General features: G+C 48.1%; 1 protein-coding gene across 6 annotated transcripts in view; it reads right to left on the reverse strand.

The window, feature by feature from the left end:
- CASZ1 (castor zinc finger 1) overlaps window positions 1–6050 on the reverse strand; it is a 243234-nt gene that overhangs the window by 42899 nt on the left and 194285 nt on the right. The window lies entirely within an intron of this gene.

A 6050-nucleotide genomic window follows, 5' to 3' on the forward strand; every position in this document is an offset into this window, starting at 1 on the left:
CGGGGGGGGGGGGGAGGCGTGGAGAAGAGAAGGCAAGACAAAGACAGAATAGTTCCCCATAGCTGTTGCAGTCCTTCCCTTCCCTGTCAATTTTGTAAGATTTCTTTTCACCCAACTTGCTCCCTTCCTTCTCAATCCCATGACTGGAGAGCTACTACTCTCTACGTGGAAAGGGGCCCAAGTTCAGCAAAGGCTGTGGAAACCTACAGGCAGCCTCCTGAGCAGCCAGGAACAGCTTTCAGTAAGACCAGGAAAGGGAAAAGTCCATGCAGGTGCAAAATGGGTAAGGAACTGCCTCCTCTCCATCAGGATTTTGACTGAGGACAGAAAGAGCTGTTGTCCTGATGTGGGCTCCAGGGAGGGGGAGAAAGCCTGTTCTCTGGAGCGTGGGTTGGGGAAAGCACAGGAAGGGATTAGTCTACCTGAGCGTGATCCCAGGGAGGAAGAATGAGCAAAAGCTGTCCTTCCTTGGGTCTCTCCCTCCCTTCCTCCCTCCCCTACTCCCTCAGGCAGTTTCACAGGCCACCAGGCGGGGAAGAACACACATCTGGAGGTCACCCAATATCAGTGTAAAGGAGGAAATAAAAATTGCTCTGACGTGCCAGCTTGGACTCATTTAGGCTTCAGTCTGACACAGCGCTCCTCCTCTCCCTCTTGCTTTCTCCTGCAGAGTAAAGATTTACTGTGTGCAGGAGTCCTTCAAACCTCCCTCGTCATCTTTTCCAATCACTCACTCTAGCTCTCATGAGCAAGCACACTCGTCCACAGGGAGCCAGCACAGGCAGGTACATTGGCAGCAGAATGGAGGTTCTGGGCACTGGGTCCAGCTCAAACCAAATCAACACTGCCTTGAAACATAGTGGAAAAGGAAGGCACCAAGACACAGCCACAGAACAGGTCAACAGATCCAAAGCATGAAAACGGACCCCTAGGATTTGGGGGATCTGACAGCCAATGATGCCATATGCACAGGCATGCACGTACATGAGAGCATTGCCACCCACGCAAGACCCAGTCAATGAGCAAAGTCGAAGTTCAATAGCCATCGGCTTCCGCAAATCAGTTTCCACAGGACTATGCGGAGGAAGAGACTGCCTGCAACGGGCACTAAAATGTGCAAGACCATGAGGGTCATATTCCTGCTTCGATATTACCCGGTATAGCTGTGTTCAGGTAACCGAAGTGCTGCTGCACTAGCTGCCTGTGTACATGGTACATGAGAAAGACAATGCAAAGAACATGCCTGAAGCCTGCAAGCAGAAGGACAAAGACACATCTGCTAAGTGCTGGGATCTGGTTTAGCCCAAAATGACTTTCCAGTTCTGGGCACTTATGCCCAGCATCCTGCATGGGATTTTGGGATGCCTGACTTCAGAATAAACACCCTGTTACTTACAGAATGGGCGGCAATGCCCCTGCAGTGTCTGGCTCAGGTTGTAGCTTTTTGTCCTCGCACAACCTCATGGGTCAGTATTAATCTTAAAGGATGTTAAATGCAGAATCATGCCCCACAGTGTCCAGTAACAAGACTTGTCAGAAGGAAACCACAAGGAAAGGCTGTATTACTTCATCCTCAGACACAGGGTCATTTCATCTGTGCTGCCCCACCGGGCCCTCTCCTGTGGCCCCTCCAACACCCTACCAAAGCCGTCAACTTTATCTTTCACACACAGACATATTAAATAACTTCATCTTGCTTTAAAGCAGTTCTTTTTACCTTTTTCTCTCTTCTCCACGTCCATTTCAGTGTAACCCTATGACCCAACAGAAGTGATTAAACCCATGAAATCCCTACTGGGTCTAACACTTCCCTCTTTCTGTTACATCTGCTTTTCCTCTCTTTTTGGACTTGTAAAACAATCCCCTAGCCTCCTTCACAATGCCCTGACTTCCAAGCACTGCACAGAAAAACTCTAGCCAGCCTGTGCCAAACTGCAATGGGAGAAGAATACCACAGAGAGGATTTGATAGGAAATTAAACTATTAAGTGTGATTTTTACTAGCTTTAACAGCTGCCCTGAAAGCCAGCCAACCCCTTTCCTTCTTTATCCTAACCTGCAGCACACGAAAAGAGGGGAGACCCCCTCTTTCAATCCCACATCTCAAATCAATTTTACAAATCCCAGCTCGGTTCAGGCCCCACAGACATTACAAATCCAGAGAGGAGATTCAAGGAAACCTAGTATTTTCTTTTAACACTGGAGAAAATGGAATATTGTAGGAGACCACCTCCTTTTTAAACTTCTCTCATGAGCACACCTGGTCTTGGAAAGCATCTTTGGTACCCCTGTGGCCAGACCTCAATTGGTGCAAACAATTAGATGCAAAACCCAAGACCATAGGAAAGGGGGAGTTTTCAAACCTTTCTTGAGCTTTGCAAAGTCTGAGCTTGAGTTCAGGTTTCACTACACTGGATTTAATCCCCTCATCTCCCAAAACACCTTGCATTCTGCTTTCCCTTTGCTCAAATTTGTTTCCAGGTGATCGCAATACCCCCCTGATCAACAGCTTTGCCAGTGCTGCTCAGTCTTTCCTCATCCACATTTGAGATGAAACTGGCCAGTTCCCACTACTCACTGCCTAGCAAGCGTTACCTTCACTCATCCCGGCATGAGCCCACCAACACAACCCCTAAAGCCAAGACAACCTTCGCTTATTTGCACAGGCACCTAATCAGAAAGCTAGAGGCTCTTCAAATGGATGCACCTCATGGAAGGGAGCTGTCTCACCACAAAGATGGTATGAGACCCAGCCAACTCATTTCATACACACTTTCAAACAACAGTGAAGAGGTAATTACTATTACCTAATTGACAGAAAACCCTCCCACACGCAGACAAAAGTGAAGCAGGACAGCGGTTGGGAAACAAATCCATGTGAAAAGTGCACGGCCCTGGAAGGCACAGGAAGCGTTGTCCCTGGGTCTTCTTGCCCCTCCCCTGCACCACATTTTTCTCTCCTTTTCTATGTGATAATAAAAGGGCTCCCTCTCCCCTTGCCGCTGCTCTCCATTTGTGGGCATTGCCAAAGAGCAGAGATCTGTGTGTCTCAGAGCAGCTATCGTATCACAAAGGATCCGAAGCTAGCAAAAAAGGGGCTAAAAATAGCCTGCAGCAGCACACTATATATGGAAGGAAAAGCAAAACAGCCCAAATGGAGTGCAAGGTCTGGATACTGGGGGATGGGACATCCCAGCCAGGGCTCTGTCCTTTATTCTGCTTGGGAGAGAAAACATGCAGACTTGGGGGCTATGGGGTAATGAGCAAGACACTGGCACTCATCATGCATGTTCTCCCAAGTGGAGTCTCCCCAGGAAATTATGAAGAGAAAACCCCTCTTGCTGAAAACAGGTCCAATATTCCCTTTCTAAGAGACTTACCTAACAGGCTAAGAAAAGAAAGAACTTTGAAAGCTTGTACAAGGGAAAGCTCCTGGTGACTACTTTAGTCCACTAGGTAAGTAACAGGCAGAGTAAAGAACATGGGACTGTATAGGAAAATCTCCCTGGGTATGTGTGTGTCAGTGAGAGACTGTGGAAAAGGATCTGTGTCAGAGACTGTATTGGGAAATCTAAATGCTATATATAAATGTGTGTAGAGAAGTATGGGTCAGTCAGTGTGCAGGACAGGGTGCGTGAATGAAGAAACGTATCCGCGTGTCCAGATCAGCTTCTGACACCCATCTCCTGACAGACACCAGCTTTGCGACTCCTGAACACGTTTCCTAGCCGTACCAGAGAGGGAGGCACATAAGGCAAGATTGAGCACTGACTCATTAGTCCCTTGTTTCCAAGGGGTGGCTCAGGAAAAGAAACAGGGATGCCATACATGCATGTTCCCCATCTTGTTTCAAAGCATGAGGATTGAATAGCATGGACCAAGTCTCTGCAAACTCCTTCCTGATGCACAACAAGCCTCACTGTCTGACCCTGGAAGGAGACAAAGGTGGCAGGGATTTTGCATTAGACTACAGGAGGTGTTACTGGAGGACACAAGCAGTAGCTGAAGCCCCATAAAGCAGGCTGTGTGTGTATACACAGGGACTCCAAAAAGCAGGAACCCTTCTCAGCCCCATATAATTAGGATCACTTTCCCCACTGATCAAGAAAGCCCAGCTAGACGTAGGACCTGGTTTTCTGTGTGGCTCCTGCTTTTTACCCAAGTTTCCAGCTGATCAAAGAAGTATGGGCTCAATTTTAAATGTTGCTGAGCACTGCCAGCTCTGTATCCTCTATGTCCTCAGAGGGAGCAATGGGCATTTAGAACCTTCAAAACCAGGTTCCTGTGATGACTCCCCTGAAGCCACATTGACCAGGAGGGCAGAGCTGTATTCCTCTCCTTTGATCTGACTGCCTCCTGCTACCCCCCAACTTACAGGAACAAAACCTCCTTTTTGGTGTAGGCAGCTCCAGACCTCGCTGGAATAAACTTGCACCCAGTAACACCAGGTCTGAAAGGACTTGGTGATCAACAGCTTAAAATCCATTTTCTGGAACATCGACAGAAAAAGACAGAAGAGGAAAAGAACTTTGTCCTTTCCAAAGCAAGAGATGTTTCAGTTTGTGCTTTCCAGGGAAACGTTGCAAACGACATTTATAACAGGGTTCTTGAAACAGATGCTCAAGACCTGGCAGCATGTCTGTTTGCAAGTCAAATCCCATGTGGCTGTATATGTAAACCGGACCCCGCATGTGCCATTACCCGCCTTAAACATAAATGAGTCTTCAGCCCCCCGTGAATGCTTATACATTTTTTGCACAATCCTTTGACAATACAGCCCTACAAAGGCATTTTACTGAGAACTCCTACCCCAGTGAGAAACCTCAGTTCCTTTTCATTTTCCCCAGTTTGGTAACATATTTGTTACATTTAAGTTCCCCTCCTTTTCATTTTCGTAGCAAATAAAAGCTGCAAATGGGGGGGAATTAAACTAAAAACAGAGTCCAGGCACAATCACCTTGTGTCTGGGAACGACAAGGGCTTTCCTATCAAAGGAAACTGAAGGTCACACTTTTCCTCATTGATCTTGCAATGTTTGTTAATTACTCTGTCACTGATGTGGCGAAGGATAATTAAACAGCTCTGTTTATATCTTATATGCATAATTATGTGTGCTGCCACTGAACTCATGAAGACTAGAGAATGTGCCTCTCCAGAAGGGGAACGGACAGACGGAGATGAGTTTCGGCTGCATTATTAACAGGAGGAGGAAAACATGCGCACACACAAAAGGAGGAAAGTTTGATGGATTCACAAAGTGCTGAGATCAGGGGAGGGGTGCATGCAGGTGGAGCAGATTAGGGGGAGATCTTTCAATTACAGATCCAATCCAGCTGAGTGACAAATTAGGGGAGGGAGCTGCTCTGTCCTAATGCAGAGAATTCAATTTACCCTAAGCTTTTGCCAAGGCTTAGCACTCATACACCCCCCAAAATCAATCTGAGGGAAACCTGGGTATCAGAAGTGAGACAGAAATTCAGCTGGGGCTTTTCCCAACATCTCTTGCTGAATTCAGCTTTTGAATGAACCACAAAAATAAGACAGAAGCTATATGAAAATAAGACACACACACAGCCTGGAGGAAAACACCTTGCAACTGCACGCAGGTCAGCATCCTGGACCAAAGTGGTGGGGGACATACAGGTTTGGAACCAGCAGCTTCAGCAGCTTGAGCCTGAACTCAGTTGCTGGAGGACGGGCTCCCACACCTGCCTCGTGAAGGAGGCAACGCCATAGCGAGCAGTAACCCCTCAGCCCGGGATGAGGGAACACGCAGGAGCAAAAAGGGAACGCGATGCATTACGTGTTGGACAGCTCTGTCACGGGCTCTTATTTGACACCCAGAAAGGGGCATCTGTTCTGGTAGGCCAACCAGGGATAAGTGACAAAGACAGGTAGCACTTAGACAGCAGCTCGCTCCAAGCTTGCTACCAGCCCCGCAGTGCAGAGCCCCCGAGCAGCAGAGGGCAGCGGCCGGGGCTCGGCAGGGTCCCGCACGGGACGTGCAGCCACCCCGGCCTTGCCCTAGCACAACTCGGTCCCCTCCCGCCC

This window comes from Pygoscelis adeliae, unplaced genomic scaffold (assembly GCF_000699105.1).
Source record: "Pygoscelis adeliae isolate BGI_AS28 unplaced genomic scaffold, ASM69910v1 Scaffold36, whole genome shotgun sequence".
NCBI classification, from domain to species: Eukaryota; Metazoa; Chordata; class Aves; order Sphenisciformes; family Spheniscidae; genus Pygoscelis; species Pygoscelis adeliae.